The sequence below is a fragment of the Podarcis gaigeae genome (assembly GCF_964106915.1).
Source record: "Podarcis gaigeae genome assembly, chromosome: 5".
In the NCBI taxonomy this organism is placed as follows: Eukaryota; Metazoa; Chordata; class Lepidosauria; order Squamata; family Lacertidae; genus Podarcis; species Podarcis gaigeae.
This window is the reverse complement of record NC_139681.1, coordinates 17,618,243-17,639,923: the sequence shown is the minus strand read 5'-3', so window position 1 is coordinate 17,639,923 and position 21,681 is coordinate 17,618,243. Positions and strand designations below refer to the sequence as shown.

General features: G+C 43.8%; 2 long non-coding RNA genes across 3 annotated transcripts; one reads left to right on the top strand and one right to left on the bottom strand.

Moving 5' to 3' along the window:
- The first annotated feature begins 772 nt into the window (after positions 1-772).
- LOC310844393 lies at positions 773-17,860 on the top strand. 2 transcript variants are annotated; one of them, XR_014564074.1, is made up of 4 exons: positions 773-903; positions 7,483-7,615; positions 16,065-16,187; positions 16,694-17,860. It is a non-coding gene; the product is annotated as an uncharacterized lncRNA (long non-coding RNA). The 2 variants fall into 2 exon arrangements; XR_014564075.1 differs by having other exon boundaries at positions 16,065-16,224.
- Positions 5,687-7,582, bottom strand: LOC310844425. The gene is made up of 3 exons (XR_014564114.1): positions 7,472-7,582; positions 6,938-7,201; positions 5,687-6,726 (listed from the first exon to the last, which is right to left on the bottom strand). It is a non-coding gene; the product is annotated as an uncharacterized lncRNA (long non-coding RNA).
- Positions 17,861-21,681: the final 3,821 nt, after the last annotated feature.

The window sequence follows — 21,681 nt, the reverse complement described above, 5'->3', positions numbered from 1 at the left end:
TGGAGTTTATTCTTACTGCTGTTGAGTGCAGACATGTTTTCTCTGTACTGTTGTGAGAGACAGAAATAAAGGATGTAAATAGTTTTCTGTCTGCTTCTTTCCCCTCCCTGGGGGACACCAAAGGGGAGAGAGAAGAAACGGTGTGTTTTTCTCACAGCCTGAGAAAAATCGCCGAGACCTCGCCTGCTTATCTGCCGGGAGTAGCAGCGGGGAGGTCGCCAAGGAATATCTGCCGGTGCCTATGCTGTGGCACATTCCTCTGACCCAGGCAGAATTCCAACAACCCCACCCCCTCCGTCTCTCCCACTTCCTCATGAGTCATTGCTATGGGTGCTGGAAAGGGCCTTTTGCCTTTGAGCTCTTTGCTCTCTCTCCTAATTTCAGTGCTCACTGGGTTCTGGGAGAGGGGGGGGTCTGGAATGCTTTCTAAAGACACTGAGTCTGTCAGCTGTGTCTCCCCTGGTGGTGCTTCTTCTTCCTCCTCCTCCTTTCCCAGTATTTCCCAGTTTTTCCCCTCATCTGCCTCTGAGCTGTGGCCTTCTTCAAACCCCTGTTGTAATTCTGAACTGTCTCGTTCTTCTCTGGAAGGGTCAGGCTGGGGAGGCAGTCTTCACCATTCCTCCTCTGCCCAGTCCCTGACACTGAAGAACATTCGCCCCACATAGGTGAATGTTTCTAGCCCCCTCCCTAGAAACAATGGTGACATCACTGATGACTTCATAAGGAGCCTACTCTTATACTAAGGTCAGACCCACTACCTACCCCATAAAGTCCCAAGATCCTCTGACTGGAAATATCAGGCCTTGAACCCGGGGTTTTCTGAATGTGCAGCATGTGTTTTACCACTGAGCACAGCACTTTTCCATCTGCTGTCATAGTATGGGCTTAGACAGCAAGAATACGGTATGTGATGTTGCCATTCTAAGACTTTTTTTGTAACCAAGAAGTTGAACTGTTAGACTGTTAGATCACCATCATGATGACCCCGGTTAATTCTGAACCCTGTTCCCTATTGCATTTCACTTCGCAACAACTTTAACGTTTTCCCGATTCTGTTAGTTTTTATTGAAATATTCTATGGGTAAAGTGTTTTAATTTATAAGAAATGTAATACAAGTAAATATCAGTGTTTAACAGGCCTTGCTAATTGCTTGGCTTTTTTGAAGACCAGTTTTGAAAATGTGTTGTCTCGGTGTTCAAAGGAGATGGACGCCACATTGTAGTTATCTTTTACATACTTCTATCCACGTTCTCCAGGTATGCATAATTTTGCAAACCTCTCACTACACATGTCTCACTTCACCTGTGTTTATTCTGGGACTGAATCCCTGTTCTTAATAATGCTTCACTCATTGCTGTCATGGAGATATATCTCATTTGTCTTCTCCTGCCCTTTGCAACTGGTGCTTTCTGCCACACTCTCAGACGGCGAAATTAAATGGTTTCTGGTAATGAAACGGTTTCTGAGTAACAGGCAAAGATCAAGTAACTGAGGAAGTGACTCTGGGGCCAAGGGAGCATTTTTTGTTAGACCAGGAAGCTGTTATCGCTTGTTACAATCCCTCTAGTGTCGGTTAACTTATGTATCTGAAATAGCTAACCAAATACAGCTGGCGAATAGTGAAGTGTGGTGGAGGAAAGCTGATTCATTTGCAGTCACCATAGAAGTGTGGTCAACATCTTTGCTGTGTAACATCAGGGCACACCTCTGAGAGAAACCCAGACTTGGAGAGGGTTCTACCATGGAAGGGCCTGAGGTTCTTGCCAGCAGATAATCAGTTAACAACACCCACTACTTCTCTCGTCAAAACTGCTTCCTGACAGTGCTATCAAATTTCAAAACTATACTGGCAATCATGACGGATTACCATTAGGTAGCTAGTGATTTTTTTTCTCACCTTCGAAATCCAAAGAACTTCTCTTTTCTTTTCATATCTAACTTCACCACTGTAGATACATATAAAAATGAAACTGTAAAAAAAAATGGGAATCGGTAAGAAACAAAGAGTAAGGTTAAAAAGCAAACACACTTTTACAGCACATCCTAAACCATGTCTAACTCAGAAGAAAATCTTATTGAATTCAAGGGGGCTTAGTTCTTGGTAAGCGGGGTTAGGATTGTAGGCTTGGTGGTTCCTTTTACAATATAAAAGAAAGGATGGAGAGCACCTGGTCCTCCAGATGCTGAACTGTAACTCTCAGCAGCCCTAGCCAGATGGCCAGTGGTCAGGCACAGTTGATGGGAATTGTAGTCCAACAACAACTGAGGGCCACAGGTTCCCTCTCCCTGTTTTATACTTCTGTTGCTTGTGCTAGCTTGATCATCCTGCTGCCTCATTAAGTGAGTGCCAGGGGCACTATTTCATGTTTCATTGAGGAAGAGACTATCGACAAGGCTCAAAAGCTTACTCTTGAATGTATTAAAGCCTAATTTACAACACCAGCCATGTATTTTAACCCTATGTTGTTACTGTACAATGTCTTATAATAAGCAAAGTCACTGACGCTACTATGAGTGTTTCGGGGTTGTTGTTTTTCATTCACCCTTCACAATTGATGGGTATTTTGTACTTTGGTCTTCAAATATGCAATGCCTAATGAGAAGAAGAAGCTTTCAGTGCCATGGCTGCCGTGGATTCCTAGGAACTTGTCAAAGGTAGAAGTCTGGAGGCATGCTGAGAAGCAAGCAGGCAGAGAACTCAGTCTTCAGCTCAGACTAATGAGCCAGGCTAGAAGCAGTTTTATAGGACAAGGTGACATCCTTTTGGCCCCTTTTTAGCATATGATCTCTGCTGGTAGCTGCAATACCACCCATCAGCAGCAATAGTGTAGTAGAAAGTAGGCCCTCCCTTTTCCGCCAAGCTACCATGATGGTGTAAAACGTACAAGGGTCCTACTGTGAGAGAGTCCCCAGGGCCTTACAGAATTGTAACACTATGTGAGAGCTAAGGATTTTTAACAAGAAATCCCTAATCCACTTACAAGGCTGCATTTCCCCCCAAATGTCTTTATGTTACAGTTAAACCAGCATAAAACCCATTAAAAATTATAGTGTTGATCAGGGATCAAGACCAGTGACCCTCCAAAAGTTGTTGGACTCCAACTCCCATCAGCCTAAGCCAGCATGGTGGATGATGGGAGCTGGAGTCCATCAATATGGAAGGCCAGAAGTTCCCAATCCCTGCTGTAAAGGTAAAGGGTAAAGGGACCCCTGACCATTAGGTCCAGTCGTGGCCGACTCTGGGGTTGCGGCGCTCATCTCGCTTTATTGGCCGAAGGAGCCAGCGTACAGCTTCCAGGCCATTGGCCAGCATGACTAAGCCGCTTCTGGCGAACCAGAGCAGCGCATGGAAACGCCGTTTATTTTCCCGCCGGAGCGGTACCTTTTTATCTACTTGCACTTTGACGTGCTTTCGAACTGCTAGGTTGGCAGGAGCAGGGACCGAGCAACGGGAGCTCACCCCGTCACGGGGATTCGAACCGCCGACCTTCTGATCGGCAAGTCCTAGGCTCTGTGGTTTAACCCACAGCACCACCCGCATCCTAATCCCTGCTGTAGATGTACTCAAAAGAAAACAATCATAGTTGCACAATATTTGAATTGGTTTGGAATCCAGCAGAGCAAGTGGTCTCTTTACATATCCCCTGCCCCACACCAAAGAGATGACTATCTGGAGGAGAAAGCCAGTTCAACACAGAGTGCATCCTTTCCTTGGTCCCCGTCACACAAAGGTGGGAATCCTTTGGCTCTCCAAATGTTGTTGAACTACAACTCCAATTAGTCCCAGCAAGCATGGCCAACGGCCAGGGATTATGGGACTTATAGTTCAGCGCAAAGGTTCCTCACACCTGCTGTAGTGCAAGGGAGCTGCACACAGAAAGCTGAATTGGGGGCATACCATGCAGAAAAAAGGTCAAAAATAAAAAAGGAAACTCAGAAAACTCTTAGATTTTAGAAATTCGATTTTGTGTTCAATATTACAAGTAAACATTGGCACCTTATGAACCCTTATCCTGAAATTGTAAAAAAAAGCAAAGAAAGGAAAAAGCTGTATCTGCAGGGAAATGGTTATTATTGTTTCTCTTTTTTCTGCCTTAGTGCAGAAAATATTCCCTTTTTTCCCCTTAATGTCTTCTGCTTCACTTCTTCCCAAACTTTATCCCCTGTGGTTTTGCTAAAAAAAATTATCTACAAATGAGAGATCACAAACAAATGGGCCCCTACATATAAAGTGGTACTTCCCCCACTTAATGATTGGTTTATTATTGTAATACTGCTTCGTTTAAAATACACAAAGGAGTTTTTAAAATTATACTGCTTCTAAAGGACCTTCCCTGGGAATTTTCAACATATTCTTTGCTTCCAGACCATTCTGTCATTGGCATTATCTGCAGCGGCACAAAATGAGGCTGCAGGTATTACTTAGGCCAGACAAAGACTTAGCTCACTAGATTGGCTTCGAAACCTCCTTCGACTCTTGGTCAAAGCCAGGCTCAGAACCCATGTTATGCTGGTCAAAGGAACCAATCCAAATGGGGTGATCACCAGGAGGAGCTAGCAGGGTGCAAACACCAACAAACAGGTTAAAGGCTTGATACCTTAGGAATGGGCTGCAAGTGAAGAATTCATGTGAGAACCAACATTTAATTTACTCCACGGCAAGACACAGCTGGCTGGACGGTGCAGGGAACAGACCAAGAAGCAGAAGTTGGGGGGCGTATCAGCAGAGGGGTTAGGAGAGGAGCAGGTCACTCTGTTGGCACCATGAAGATTTTTTTTTTTAAGTGTTACGAGCAGGGATAGGCAACCTAAGGCCCCTGGGCCACAAGCAGCCCACGGGGATCATTTAACTGGCTCACGAACCGCCCCTGAACCAAGCCGCCCACTTGGCGAGTCTCCACACGCTGTGCTAAACCGGTGCAGTGCGGCACGGGGACTCGCTTCCGCGGTGCCAGAAATTGCATCTGTGCGTGCTCAGATGCCGAAAATCGCAGCCGCGTGTGATCACACGTGAATGTGATCTGGCTCATGGAGGGATCTCTGCTGGAGTGAACCGGCCCAGACGAGGTAAACCCTGCCGACCTCTGGGTTAGAGTGACACAGAACTTGTAGTAAAAATCAAGTCACAAACAATCCCTGTTCTTTCAGATTCCATTGGAAGCTGGAGTGGAAAACCACTTCAAGTTTAAACCAGATGTACCAATACTAAGACGTCAACAGTGTGTGACTTGTTGTGTTTTTCTATTGCTATTGCTAGTACTGGCAATACTAGGATCCTGCAGTTTGGATACTATTCAATTCAGTACCAACTGTATAGATGGGCAGCCTGAGAGAGTACAGCTGGCCTTGAAGCAGGAAGTGGTGTGCTATTGGCTCTCCTGGATCACCTGACTCCCAAGCAAAGAAGGAATCTGGCTGGGTGGCTGTCGTGTCTGTTTCCTAGCTTGAAATTAATAAGGAGTAGGTAATGGGCATATGGCCAGATAGCTGTCCCACTATGGTTTTTAATCACAATCACAATAATAAATTCATACTAAATGCAGCATAAAGGATAAAACTTGACAGTTTCCTGACAGATGCAATACATGATGCGGACTCCATTTTAAAAACCTGAGCAGGGGCTTGATAGCAAGAGCACAAGTTGAGTTAACATTCCAAAAAAAGAAGAAAAATAGAAGTGAATAAACGTTTGGTCTAAAAACCTGATGCTTTATTATGTCTCTAAAAGAGATAGCTTTACATTTTCACATGATGAATAAAAGCTTTTAATTTAGACACTCAATCAGCTTATGTAAAGTGGTATAGATTAAGATGAAAATCATTTGTAAATGTATTTGTCAGTGTTTCAAACTACCACCCTTTTCCTAGAAGAAATATTAATCAGAGAGAGCAACCCTGGTTGCTTGCAAAAACTACATAAAGCTATTTCTCATTCTAAGAAAGGACTTGTTCAATGCATTGAGTATTTATACATTTTTCTACTTATTCAAATCCATTTACACGAAATAGCAATGGCAGCCAACCTTAAGTTTACATTTACAAATCTTTAGTCATCTGTCATGTAAGGAGAATAGCTATCTCAAGATAGTACATCAGATCTCCTGAAATTTTTCCTTTAAAAAATGAGAGAGGAGGAGTTTTTATCATTTTAAGTCCCCGAAGGAACTAGAAAATTAAAGGTAATACTGTACATGAATTAAAGCTCTTGAATGGCCCAAGATACAACAGCAGCCTTCTCTGGAGGTAGATATCTCTGCATTAAGTTACATCTCTGACGTAGCTTGTTCCATTCAGACACTGCAAGTAGCAGAGTGGTCTCTATGCCACATGTAATTTGATAATTAAGTAATTCCTCACAGAGAGACAATGAAGTGCCCACTGAGGAGACTCACCATTGTATCTCTGTATGAGCCAGAATGTTGACTCATGCAGAAACTTAGAAGGGGTGGCGTTCTATTTAGGGTAGATAAATTAATAGTGTTGCAGGCATAAGAGTAAAGCTGCCTACGGTTTTAATTCAGAAAAAAATATGTCTCAGCTATCAGATGTTTGGGAAGCAATCCTCTGAAAGCTGCTTCCCATGTTAATTGCTCATTGTAGGTGAACTGAGAAACATTGGCTGTAAAAATGGCCCCAACAACTGCACAGCACACCTAAAGATGGCGGGGGGGAGTTAATAAACAACATGCATTGCCCCCCTCAGAGCAAAACACTGAGATTTTAGCCTTTGATTTGGAAAACCATTTAAAGGATATGCAATGAAATTCAACCAAGGGGAAGCGAGGAAGTCACTTAATGTTAATAAGTGTAATTTTCAATAAGGCTATGATTTATGTTTGTTTGTCTTATGTGTTTGTTTGTTTGTTTGTTTGTTTGTTTGTTTATAATGTTGTGAAAACCAATAAAAAAAAATTTGGGGGGAAAAGAGATTTTAGCCTTTGGCTGCCTTAATCTATTTGGCATTGGGTGAGGAATGACTGAAACCTGGCACTGCAGACAGCCACCTGTATGAAATACAATGGGCAGAGTTAATCCATTGCCTAGTGGGCAGCTGCATCCATGAGAACATTTACACTGTGCATCTGGTGTCACTGAAAGCTGCTTTGAAGGCTTAACCGCCCTTCTCTCTCCACATGCTTTAAAGTTACAAAACAAGCATGTATACTCAGGATCTCATCTATATCTTATCTGTGTTATGTACTCCAGTATGTACTTGAGCAGATCCTGAAGCTGAGGCTCCAGTACTTTGGCCACCTCATGAGAAGAGAAGACTCCCTGGAAAAGACCCTGATGTTGGGAAAGATGGAAGGCACAAGGAGAAGGGGATGACAGAGGACGAGATGGTTAGGCAGTGTTCTCGAAGCTACCAGCATGAGTTTGACCAAACTGCGGGAGGCAGTGGAAGACAAGAGTGCCTGGAGTGCTCTGGTCCATGGGGTCACAAAGAGTCGGACATGACTAAACAACAACATGTACTTGAGCATGTACAAAAAATGAGAAGTGCCTTCCAGCATCAGACCAACATTAATCTCATCTAGCATTCTTGAAAGAATCCCAGGAACCAGGTAGGAGACCACAGCCTAACATCTGCACAGCTGTTTCTGCTGCTGTCTGGTAAGTTTCGAAGGAAAAGGGAAGTGAATGGGATGGGATGGTTTTGGCAACAGCAGAGAGAGAGATGTTATCAGATAATAGCACCAGATTATCCCATTTTGAATCAAAACCTCATTTCAAGGCAGGGGACTGGACAAGCTTCAAAACGAGCCTTAGAGGACAGAATAACTAAAGTTGTGTTCCAAGCCCCCACCCTCAATAAGTCAGAATTGCACATACAATTTAAAGAGAAATCTATTGTTTGCGTAGGACATCTATCGCTTACCACTGAAAACTCCCCCACTTTCCTTACAGTGATTATTTACCACACCTTGATCCAAATATAGTTATAGCCAGATAAAGTATAATTATGGGCCGGAGAATATTGCTCCAGTGACCACACGGTGCCAGTTGGTTATCCTTGCTGAATAATAAAAGCAACATGCTCATCAGCTATTGTCTTATCTTTCATGTTAATGAAAATTGCTTTCAGACATTCTTCCAACAACTCAGGTTAAAAGCAATCCTGCCATCTTGTCATCATTTACAGATTTATCTTTCTTATTTCCCACTAATGGAGTTGCAAAGGCTCACTTGCTTATATGCTTCAGTTGCTTCTTCTCACCTCACTGCAGCCCACAAGCTGTTTCACAATATTCACTCTGTTTCAGTTTGAAGTTTTTGCAAGCGGTCCCTTTTTATTTGTTTTTACTTAACGAGATTTATATACTGCTTAATCAAAAAAATCAACAGATTTTAAAAAGAAGTAGACATAACAAAATTCAGATTCAAAGACCAATATACACAATAAGATTAAATGCATTTAGATGTGTAAATCAAAGGGGTTTGTGACTCTGACATGCCTAGGAAGTACACAATCTCATTTTAATTATTTATAATAATCTTGATGCGTGTCAAAGAGCGAGCCAGCAGTAAATCACACTGTTCAAAGTTATTAGCAAAAACACAATCTTCACAGACTTGGCTGAGTATTAGGCCTAATGAGCACAGCAGCTCATCTCTGGTGGGTCTTACCCCATGAATCAGTTGCCGAGACTGAAAATCCCCTCCTCTCCAGGACTTTTTCCAAGCAATCAGAGACTGTGCCTGCATGCAGCCTGCTGCTGCTCTGCCCATTTCATCCCTCTTCTGGTTCTGGGAGACAAGGAGGGAGGAGAGCTTGTCACAGCAGGAGGGGAAGACACCTGTGACTCTTCACCCACCTGACTCATCTCTACGTCTTGGCCTCCCTCATCTCCTGCATCAGCTTCTGCCTCTGATTCTCAACTTCTCTCTGGCACAGACTCTCCCTGCTCACAAAGCCCCGTTAACTCTTCATTTTTTTTTTATATAAGATATTTATTAAAGATTTTCTTAATACAATAGAAAAAACAAACAAAATAACATATAACTTTACAATAGCCATATTTTCTTTGCTTCATTGGACTTCCTCGCGTCTCTCGTTCCTGCGTTCCAAGTTTATCAAACTTTACCCAGCAATTTATCACCGTGTTTCAATTCTTATTTTATAATTTTCCAATATTGTGTCCCTAATTTTAGATAATTTTACCCAAACCTTAAAAGCTTAATTTTAACATAATATTTATCCAAAATCTAACTTTTCTTATATTTTCACTTATCTTCATATTCCTTTCGACTAATTTAATGGTGCCATATTATTTATAATCTTGCATCTTTCTTAGCACTCATACAATTTACAATATTTTTGTAAATAGTCCTTAAATTTCTTCCAGTCCTCCTCCACATCCTCTTCTCCCAGGTCTCGGATTCTGCCAGTCATTTCTGCTAGCTCCATATAGTCTATCAGTTGCATCTGCCATTCTTCCAGTGTGGGCAAATCTTGGGTTTTCCAGTGCTTGGCGACAAGTATCCTTGCTGCTGTTGTTGCATACATAAAAAATGTTTGGTCCTTCTTTAACACCCTCTGGCCGACGATGCCTAAAAGAAAGGCCTCTGGTTTCTTAGGGAAGGTATACTTAAATACCTTTTTCAACTCATTATATATCATTTCCCAGAAAGCCTTAACTCTAGGGCAGGTCCACCAGAGGTGAAAGAACGTTCCTTCAGTTTCTTTACATTTCCAACATTTATTATCAGACAAATGGTATATTTTTGCAAGCTTGACTGGGGTCATGTACCACCTATATATCATTTTCATAATATTTTCTTTCAAGGCATTACATGCCGTGAATTTCAAACCGGTGGTCCATAACCTTTCCCAGTCAGCAAACATGATATTGTACCCAATGTCCTGTGCCCATTTTATCATAGCCGATTTGACCGTTTCATCTTGTGTATTCCATTTTAACAGCAAATTATACATTCTTGAAGGTACCTTAGTCTTCGGTTCTAGCAATTCCGTTTCCAACTTCGATTTTTCCACCTGGAATCCTATCTTTTTATCCAACTTAAAAACCTCTTTGATCTGAGCATAATGTAACCAATCTCGCACTTTATCTTTTAGTTTCTCCAAACTCTGCAGCCTCCAATTATCTCCATCTTTTTCTAATATTTCCCAATATTTCGGCCATTTGGCCTCCATATTGAGTCTTTTCCGGGCCTTAGCTTCCATTGGTGATAACCACCTTGGGGTCTTGTTTTCCAATAAGTCTTTATATTTTATCCAGACATTAAACACTGCTTTCCTGACAATATGGTTCTTGAAAACCTTGTGACTTTTAACCTTGTCATACCACAAATATGCATGCCATCCATAAGCATTGTTAAAACCTTCCAAATCCAAAACATCAGTGTTTTCAAGAAGCAGCCAATCTTTCAACCAGCAGAAAGCTGCTGATTCATAGTACAACTTTAAGTCTGGCAGGGCAAAGCCCCCTCTTTCTTTAGCATCAGTTAATATCTTAAACTTAATTCTGGGCTTTTTGCCCTGCCAGACAAATTTAGAAATGTCTCTTTGCCACCTCCCAAAACACTCCATTTTATCCACAATCTGTAAAGTCTGGAACAAAAACAGCATTTTTGGCAATACATTCATCTTTATAGCAGCAATTCGGCCCGACAAGGAAAGTTTCAATCTTGACCAACCTTCTAAATCCCTTTTAATTTCTGACCAACACTGTTATGTTTACCCCTAGGTATCTTACTTTTTTAACCACGTTTAACTCTGTCTCTTTCTGAAACCTTTCTGATTCTGAAGGTGTCAATTTTTTCCCCAATACCTTAGTTTTCTGCTTGTTAAGTTTAAATCCCGCCACCCGACCAAACTCCTGAATCAATTGTAATACCCTTTTCGTACTAGATTCTGGCTCCTGTAGGGTCAAAACCAGGTCATCTGCAAAAGCTTTGAGTTTATACTGTTTCGCTCCGACCTGAATTCCTTCCACCGACCGGTCCCCTCTAATCATGTTCAAGAGCACCTCCAGGACCGAAATGAATAACAAAGGAGAGATAGGGCAACCTTGCCGTGTTCCTTTTTCAATTTTGAACTCTTCCGTCACCACATTGTTCACTATCAATTTAGCCTTTTGTTCTGAATAAATTGCATCTATCCCATTCTCAAATCCCCGTCCCACTCCCATCCCTTCCAGGTTTTTCTTCATAAACTTCCATGAAATATTATCAAAGGCCTTCTCCACATCTATAAATATTAACACTGCTTTTGTATTAATATTTGTTTGCAAAAGTTTCAAAATGTCAATAATGTTCCTTGTGTTAGCAAACAAATGTCTACCTGGGAGAAAGCCTGCCTGGTCCTTATGAATTACCTCATTTAAAACTTTTTTAAACCTGCTTGCTAAAATGTCTGCAAATATTTTATAATCCACATTTAGGAGGGAGATGGGGCGGTAGTTCTTGAGTTGTGTCTTTTCAGTTTCTAGTTTAGGTATCAATGTGATGAAAGCTTCTTTCCACGACTCCGGTGCCTTCTTCCCCTCCATAATTTCATTGCAAACCTCCATTAATGGATGTATCAGGTAGTCTTTCAATGTCTTATAATATTTGGAGGTAAGCCCATCTGGCCCTAGAGACTTGCCCAGTTGCATATTCTGAATGGCTTCTTCAATCTCTTGTTGTGTTATTTTATAATTCAGGATTGTTCTATTTTCCTGAGACAGCTTTGGTAGACCATTCTTTATCAAAAATTGTTCTATCTCAACCTCATTTTGCGGCCCTTGAGTGTATAGTTGTTTGAAATATCTCTGGAAACACTTTCTGATCTCCACTGGATTCTGAATATTTCTTCCTTCAATCTCTAGATTTGTGACCGTATTTAGTTTTTGTCTCTTTTTCAACTGCCATGCTAACAGTTTTCCACATTTGTTTGCCGATTCAAATGATCTTTGTTTCATTAGCTTAACTTTCCACTCCACTTCCTGATTTATCAATTTAGAATATTGTGCTTGATAAAGTTTAATTTCTCTCAAAATCTCCTTTGACTTCGGTCTCAATCTTAACTTCTTCTCACATTCTTTAATTTTCTCCAAGATCTTGTCTTTTTTCTCATTCTGTGCTCTTTTCTTCATGGTGTTCTGTTGTATCAGAAACCCCCTCATAACCGCTTTACTTGCGTCCCAGATGATTCTTTTTTCCACCGTAGTGTTCAAGTTTATCTCAAAATAGTCCTTCAAAGCTTTTTGGGCCTTTTTAGTAATCTCCTGATCTCTAAACAAATTGTCATTCATCTTCCATCTGAAGGAGCCGGTTGGAGTTAGTCTCATATCCATCTTTACGGCATTATGGTCGGAGCAGGTCTTTGGGCAGATTTCCACTTTTCTTGTCTTGGGTGCCAGACCCCTAGTTATCCATATTTGGTCGATTCTTGTCCATGTCAGTTGGGCTTCAGAAAAGAATGTTCCTTCTCTTCCCAGGGGGTTCTTTGTCCTCCAAATATCAATCAAGTCCATATTGTCAGTCAGTTCAAAAAATGTTTTAGGTAGTCTGCCATCTTTTGTCATGCTTTGGCTATATGACTTATCCATGTTGGTTGATGCCACCCCATTCATATCTCCCATCATAATGATGTTGTCATAGTTCAGATAGTCCAGCATTATCTCATGCAGCTTCTTATAAAATTCCTATTTCCCCTCATTTGGTGCATAGATTCCTAATATCAAAAACTTTTCTCCTTGGTTTTGTATCTCAATTGCCAGAATTCTTCCTTGCTCATCTTTAAATAAAAATTTTGGTGACAGGCTCTCCTTTGCATATATCACCACTCCTCTTTTCTTAACTCGGTCCGAAGAGATAAATTCTTGGCCTAATCTTTTGTTTATTAACACTTTTCTGTGGAGCCTAGTCACATGTGTTTCTTGCAAGCAAATAATGTCCAATTGTTCTTTTTTCAATACATGAAATATTCTTCTCCTTTTTTCCGGGGAATTGGCGCCATTGATGTTCCAACTCAGAAGTTGCAGAGACATCCTGGACAAATCTGTTATTCCTCTGCTGGTGGTGTCTTTTTCTCCTGATCTTCAGACCCCAAAGGTGTAGGTGTAGGTGTAGGTGCAGGCGATGGTCCAGACCCTAAAGGTCTTTCAATCCCTTTCTGAAGGTCCTCTCCGTAGGCACTCAATAATTTTTCTTTATCCTCGGCTGTTTTCATTTTCACCTTCTTCCCTTTGAATGTAAAAGATAATCCTTGGGGAAATTCCCACCTAAAGACATTGAGTTGCTCCTCAGCAGTCTTACTAACTCAGTGTAGGTGGATCTAAGGTCCAAAAGTTGTTTTGGGATATCTTTATAGATCTCTGCTCTTCTATCCAAAATTTCAAGTGACTTTTCGTAATGTAGGCCTAGTATTTTGTCTCTTTCCTCCTTAGATCTCAAGGTAATCAAGCAGTCTCTGGGCCTGTCTTTCCTTGTTAATTTTCCAAGTCTAAAAGCAGTCACAATTTTAAAGTCCTTTTCTTCCTCCAAAGGCCAAAACTTGGAAAATTCTTTTGTCAGGAACTCAATTAAATTCCCTTGTTCAAGTTCTAATATTGACCTCAATCTCAAATTATTTTCCCGAGCCCGTAATTCTATCATAGACAGATAGGCCTGCTGTTCTCCAATTTGCTTATGCAATGGTTTTACCTCCTGCTTTAATTCTTCAGCTTTTTGGTTGGCTTTCTCTGCCAATTTTCGGTTTTCTGCAGTGGCTTCAAATAATTTGCCAATTGATTGTGCATTCAAAGTAACTTGTTCAGTTAGTTTATTAACACTGGCTGTATTTTGGTCAATCTTAGCCGTTTGCTCATCCGCTTCTTTATCCAAAGCTTCCAGTTTTTCAAAGATTTTATCTAGTACTGAGGTGGATCCTCCTGCTGCCATATCTTCCAGCAAAGGTTGCTCAATTCCTTCTTCCCCTTCCAAAATTGCAGGGACAGATGATCTACGTGGCTGTGAAGTTAAAGTCAAAGTTGTTTGTTTAGCTTTCGCTTTAGCCGCTCTTGTTTTCCCAGTGCCACTCATTCCAATTCTGTCTACTAGTCAAGGTCAAACTGAGTGTGTTCCCATGGGAATCCACCAGCCCAGAGGGTAAACAACCAAATAGGAGGAAAGGAAAGAGAAAGCAGAGTTACATACAATTGTAAATCCAAAATCCTCTAGAGGGAGTTTGAATATATTTTGAGGGAAGAAGCCAAATTGTTAAAATCAATTGTTTAAAGCTCCAATCATTTTGAAGTTCCAATACTTCTAAAACAATGTCCAAACAGCCATTAATTTCCAGAGAACCTTCAGTTTTCCTGTAGTTAGCAGAGTTGGTCTTAAAAGCACAACAATGTCTCTAGCAAGTGCCAGAAAAGATGATTCAATATAACAGCTCCAATAACACTCAGATTGTAGCAAACCAAAGTAACAAAGTGTCAAAGTTTGCAATCTGACAGTTCTGTTAAACAGGCAGTCCGCCTGCCTGGGTTTCTCTGTAGAGTTGTAATTCCAAAAGAAGAGGTAAAGCACAGTCCATACTAAACAGTAAATCACTTAAACAATTAAGTCCTAAATCTCCATAGAAACAGCTCCAGTAAATGCACAGATTGATTGCTTTTAGCGCCTCTTCAAAGGCTCCAAGCTTCAAAGTCCTTTGCTTTAGATCTTAAGCAGAGGCGGGAGACGGACTTCCTGGTTGCATCTCCCGCTTTTAGCCGAATTAACAGTAATTTAGCCTCCAATTCTTTCTTCTTTTCTTACTCACGGGTTGCTGCTTTTCGAATCGAATGTTCCCAGGAAAAAAGGTCAGCGCTCACCGACAGCGGCTATGCGGCTTCACTCCACGAAAAGAGCGATCGACTCACAGCACCGCGCCAGCCCTTCCACGCTCCGAAACCCCTTACGGGGTCTCTTCTCCGTTTTGGGGGGCGCTTCTGGTGCCTGCCGAGTCCCCACGACCACAGGCTTTCGCTGCCTGTGGGTTTCCGATGCGGGTCTCCGCTTCGCCGTAGTGGACGACCCGTTTCCGCGGAGCTCCCCTTCACAACTAGAAGAGGGCAGCCATTGCCGTTCGCGCCGCCTCCGGAAGCCCAAAGCCCCGTTAACTCTTCAGCTTCTGACATCTTCTCTTCCCAGTCTTCTCCCTCTTCACACTCATCATTGTTCCACCACTACTCCCTGGGCTCTCAGCCTTCTTCCTTTGGTAGTTCCCCAATGGGTTCCTCTCCTCCCACCATTCCTCTATGCCAAACCAGTCCATGGCAATGTGGTGTGTAGAACCTGTGTCTGTATTGGCCAGAGTTCAGGGGTGGAGAACCTCAGGCCTGGGCCCCAAATGTGATTATGTATCTCTGTCTGACACTTGGGACATCCCCAGCCCATGCTCCTCACCATCTCTGACTTGTACCCTCCTTGAGTGTTTTTGCCAGGTTCAAACCTGTTCTGATAATGCCTCTGGCTCCCCTCAGCCTAAAAAAGTTCCCAACCCCTGATACAGGTCATTTTGAGGCATCGTTACATGTGGTGTGAAAATAGGAAGCTCTGCCAGGAAACCAGGATGACCTTGTAAAATAGGTTAATATTATTGTTCTCATAGGGACGCGGGTGGCGCTGTGGGTTAAACCACAGAGCCTAGGGCTTGCTGATCAGAAGGTTGGTGGTTCGAATCCCCATGACAAGGTGAGCTCCCGTTGCTCGGTCCCAGCTCCTGCCAACCTAGCAGTTCAAAAGCATGTCAAAGTGCAAGTTGATAAATAGGTACCGCTCCGGCGGGAAGGTAAACGGTGTTTCCATGCGCTGCTCTGGTTCGCCAGAAGCGGCTTAGTCATGCTGGCTACATGACCCAAAAGTTATATGCTGGCTCCCTCAGCCAATAAAGCGAGACGAGCGCTGCAACCCCAGAGTAGGCCACGACTGGACCTAATGGGCAAGGGTCCCTTTACCTATTGTTCTCGTATGAGGTCTACTCCATGCACGGCACACAGGCAAGATCTGAATTGCAGGTTAACAGCTCAACTATTTTGTGCTAGCCTTATTGCATTCTTGGTTTTATTTTTCTATATTGCCCTTTCTATAGGAGCCCAGAGCAGTGAACAAGGAGAAAAGTGCAATCCCATACATCTCATTTATGCCAGAACCAGAATACATCTCTGCTTCAGGGCTTCCCAAGAGGCCCCTGGCGAACAGGATGCTGAACTAGGTGGACTTTTTTGCTCTGATCAAGCAACATTACAGGGGTAAGAACCCCCCCCCCCAAAAAAGCAACAATGTAATGAACGGTTTAGGGACGTGGGTGGCGCTGTGGGTTAAACCACTGTGCCGCTTGGGCTTCCCAATCAAATGGCCGGCGGGTGAACTCCTGTTGTTCGGTCCCAGCTCCTGCCAACCTAGCAGTTCGAAAGCACGCAGTGCAAGTAGATAATAGGTACCGCTTCGGCAGGAAGGTAAACAGCGGTGCACTGCTCTGGTTTCACCAGAAGCGGCTTAGTCCAGCTGGCCAAATGTCCCGGGGAAAAATGAGGCCTCAAATCATTGTCTTTGTCATTGCCTTTGAAATGGTGTGCATGTGCCGTATATTCTGATCGATTATGCAGGATGGGGCTTACCTCCCCCCCCCAAAAAAATATTTTATTGAAGTTGGCACCCCAGTGAGGGACAAAGGCCTGGCGTGGTGCCCACAGTACTGTACTCCTTTCCTACTTGCAGGAAGGGTTGCCGGAGATGGTTCTGAAGCGGGAGGCTATTCCAAAACACACCCTACGCCTTTCGTCTAAAGCGCTACAGTGCATTCTAGCAACGCCTTATTCTGCCCATTTCCATTCCTGATGCTGCAGCCTCCCAGCCATTGCTCTGGCGGAGGCAGAAACGCAACCCGGCGGAATTTAGGGCCTGGGAAAGGCGTCCCTAAGAAACCCCACCCTTGGCGGAAGTGTCGCCAACTGCTGCGGCGGCTGCGCCTCTCGGCTCCCCCTCCCCTCTCCGGACCAGCTTCGCTTGCCTTTCGCTTTCACGGTTGTCCCTTTGCGCCGCGCGGAGAGAAGGCTGGGGCGGTGTTGGGGTGGGGCGGGGGGGGGTGTCCTAAGCTTCTCGCGTGCCTTCTCAATCCCTTCCCATTCGTTTGCAAACCCTCCCAGCCACATTTTTATTTTTTAATGCAACACCAACATCTCCAAAAAAAATCAGAACTGAATGTCCACGAAAGCATATACATTCTCCTGGTTCACTTTGGAGAGCAGTGTTTGGAAACAGACGCGCGGTAGGAAGGTGCAGGTAACGTCAGATCGGTGCCTAGGAGTGGGGGGTGGCGGGTCAACGGACGGCGCGGCAGCGGCAGGATCTTAGGGGACGATTTGTTGCTGGGGCCTCGCTTGTCGTCTGTGTTTTGCAGAGCAAGGGATGTGGCTCCGGCGCTCGGGTTGTTCGCTCCGTTTGTTGCGTTGGGGTGCCTGCGCTGGGAATCCAGGTGGCGGGGTGGGAGAGGAGTCGCTGGCCCTCTTCAGACTCCCGAAAAGCTCCTTATGCAAGGTCTTCTATTCAGCAAGATTCAGATCTTTTTTATTTTACGTTATTAAAATGTGACTGGCCAACTGATCTCCCTCTTGGATCTCTGCAGATCTGCCTGAAGCGGAGGGGTGAGGGAAGCGGGCGTCAGAGGGGAAATAAACAGATGCGCGTAAAATGAAACGCTGCTGAACATTGAGGGGGAAACGCTGAACTGGTTTGCAAACACATAATGCAGCAACCGTGGGCAAGTAGAGATGTGTGTCCCTTGCACGTCAGACGATATACCTTTTTTCACCCTCTTCTTTCTTCCCCGTTTTTATAAAGCACCTAAATAAATAAAGCGGATGTGTTTTAACTACGATTTATAAGAGAGTCCTTTGTATATTTCCCACCTGGTAGGTCAAGAGGTTGAGGCGAAACTAGGAACCTACATTTTGCAGGACAACATATGTACCCTGTAAGCAACAAACGCTTAGCTTGGTTCTTGTTTCCTTTTTTATATATATAAGGAAGCAATGCAACTGGGACAAAGATTAGTGTATCTTTCATTAACCTAATAGTAACTTGGCTCAGAAGTCTCCTTTTTGTCAGATCTACCTAATCAAGCCAGAATCTCATTCTCTCTCCGAGACAAAATTAGCAAAAACTTTACCTTTGACTTTATTGACAGGTAACCAGTCCTCTCCCCTTCCCGCTCCCCACCTCTCTTCCCCTAGCCAGGCTATTCAATTTAGAGGATTAAAAGAAAGTCACTCCACTAACAGCATTTGGTCCATTGCTAACCCATATGTCAGCCTCGGTGCTTTAAATAATTATATTTGCATGCAGGGAGTGATTCATAAATATGTCAGGCCCGTGAAATATAGGCAAGCATTTCAAACTTTCTATTTAAAAAACATGAATTATGGCCGCGAAAAATGTGTTCCCATTTAAGGGTGATACGAAGTATTTGGTGTCTAGTACGGAGGCCCATCCATCATACAGACAATAAAGAGAGTTTTTGCCTGACGCTGGAAATTTATGGTTGCCCTTCTCTGCCCTAATAATTCAAGCATTGTGTCAGCCCGTGACAGCCCTTGCAGAAAAACAGCAACCCCTGTTATCAATCAAAAAGCCCTTTTACATTTTTAGCAAAACTCTGATCATCCAGACACCCTTTTAATGTATATATTACATCATTATAGATCATTCCGCACTCTCCTTCCATTGCACCCCCCCTTACTGCAACTCAACAAAATGATCCATCATTCCTGGGACAGTCCTGATGAACGCGGATGTAAATTATTCTGCACGTCACTAAAGTACAGTCCCAAGTGACAAATGTACTTTAGGTGGAATTAATTTTTAGGGTGCACGATGAAAGCACACGGGATCTGGGGTTTGAGGAGGGAGACAAGCAGGTAGATGTATCATCTTGGAGGAGGACTGCAAAACTGGATAAATTCCCCAGTCTAAATTATTTTCGCAAGATAAGATCAAGGAGCTGTTTTGGACCCTCACACGCGCGCAATAATTTTTATGTGTGCGTATGTGTATGCATATGTGTAAGAGCTCCCTGAGTAATATGCCTCATTTAGCATTTTAACCTTAGAACAACTTTTCTCCAAGGGGAAGTATCTTGTCGGGCTCTCGAGTTTCAAACATCGGGGAGAACTGCGGAGTTTCCATAGCAAACATATTCATGAGGCCAGGGCACGCAGCCCAGGGCATAGTTCTTCTGATCCCATCCTGCGGTCCTGACCGGGAACGGGGCAAGGAGCGCGTCACCCTGCGGAGCCCGCGTTCATGTCCGCAGGGCTTACGCCGGAGAGATTCCCGCTAGATTGTGCGCCTTATGTGGATCTGCAAGATCATCTCCCTTGCGTGCGGCATAATCGTAGGACATGCTCCCCTCTCTGTAACCAAATATGCGTTTAGCCGTCTTTTGCCTCACTCTGCCCTTAGGCTTGGAGCGGAAAATACACAGTGCTCCTTTGGAGAGATGTGGCCATTAGCTCAAACGCTTCCTGAAACCGATAAGTCTTGCCTTGCCTTCCCTGGCTTCAACTCTCTGGGCAGAAATTATTCATTTGTGTGGCTGAGAGCAGGCGTTGGGCATGCTTTAATTACAAATCAGCATTCCCGAGGAATATTTTTGGTGCGAACGTTAAACGCCACTTGGGTTAGCAAACTGAGAGGCGTCACATACAGCTCTGAACTCACTTTACTCCTGCTGCCAATAAGGTGCCTACTTTTTTTTTTTTAGGTAGCAACCCAAGATCTCCCCAAAATGACGTCCTGCGCCTAAAGGAACAGGGTGCTGTTGGGGTGGGAGACGCACAGCCGGGTCCGATTAGTGAAAGGTTTCCAAAACATTGGCGCATCAATCCCGCGCTCAGGCCACCAAAGAAAAGGGACGGATATTAGCTGAATAAGCAGCTCGTCGAGAGGGTTTTAAACAGAAAAGTTTCATTTTGTTAAGCGGCGCTACTAAGGGGCTTTCGGATTCCACCCCACCCCCACCTCGCGGGAAACAAAGCGAAAGAAGATTAGCAAACCACCTTGGAACAGATTTCGACAGGAACGAAGAACGCGCCCTTGAAAGAGGGGAACCAAAGACGTGGTTCTCAGTTGCTCGGTTCAAAAGACCACAGCCGAGGATGCAATTTACCTTGCACACTGATTACTATCTAGCTGATAGGTCTCTAAAAAATAAAAAAGGGGGGTCGTGCAATGTTATCCTGTAGGTCTTTGCGTCTACGTGCATTTTAAATGCCCCTGTAAACCTTTACACTTTTTTTTATTTTTTGGTCCCTCAGAGAAACTAGTTTGCATATCTAGCACGACGGCTGTCCACATGATTTCGCGATCAACGCGCGCCGCTTCAAAAACCAGAAAAGCAAAAGAAAGAGGCGGCGGCGGCGGCGGCGCAGGAGTGATCCAGCTCTCTTTTGAACGCACGGCCAGGCTGCGGTGGCTCCGTGTGTGTCTGCCTGCGCGTCCCCCCCCCCCGCGCGCCCCCGCTCCCGTTCGGTGGGGAGTTTCCTCCTCTTACTGTAGTACTGTATTGCATTCTTTCCGGATCTCAGATATGCTGAAGTTTTATTCCCCCCCTCTCCCCCCCCTACTCCCGCCACCATGCCAATATATTTATGCATTTCCACATGTACTGAGTATAGAACATTTGTGAAAGTCACAGCAACGCGGGCATATTTGATGGTCGATAGAGAAGAAGCGAGACATAAGCATAATAAACGCCGTTAAACACAAGCAGGTAGGGAATGTTTGTTACATCTGGCTACTCCAGTGAGACCAGCCGCCTTTCCCCCTCTCCCTCTCGGTTTAAAAAGGTCTAGGAAATAAGAGAGATGCAGAGGCCCGGTTTGATGCTGGTCTACAGTGATTCGAGCTTTTACTCAAAGACTGCCTACAAAATCTGACACTTAAGATAGGAGAGAGCAAGATTGGAGGCAGGGTTTGCACTGTAATCGAAGGGTTTGCACTGTCTTTTCCCGAAGGGTGGAAAAACCAGAAGTCAGTCCGGGTTGGGCTGGGGTACATATCTTATTTTGTTTTTTGGGTGGTGGTGATCCTGGCCAGGTTTTGCAGCTCACCAGCCTGACCTGTCAAGCGGATTATTTTAGAAGGAGATTAATAGGGGAGGCGGGCCGCAATAATAATCGTTTTGTTTGATGTGACAACTTTGATAGGCGTTGATTTACTTACAAACTGATAGGGTTTTAATTGAGCGCCTCCATCCAGCTTGAGATGAAAGGAAAACCGCATTGAAAAGCTGCCCGATTGCCCTCCAGCCTCAATACTGATTAGCCATCTCGACAGTGAATAGTTCAAGGCATTTTCAAACTTTTCCACCACTCCGCCTCTCTCTCTCTCTCTCTCTCTCTCTCTCTCTCTCTCTCTCTCTCCTTCTCCTCCTCAAATATCTGCCAGCCCACTCCCTCCGCCCCCCTTCTTCTTCAGTGAAAATAAATCATTTCCATTGTGTGCAAATAAAATCGACTTGACATCTTTGCCAATAGCTGGTAGGTAAACGAAAGTGTGGACTGGCACTTGCTAATTAATCCCTTCACTCTTCTCTCCCCCCCCGTAAAAGAATAGCAGCTCCCCCCTTCCCTTTTGTCGAAGGTTTAGCTGCTGCCCCCAACTCTTAAACTGGGGGGGGGGGAGAGAACAAAAAACAAAAAGCATCC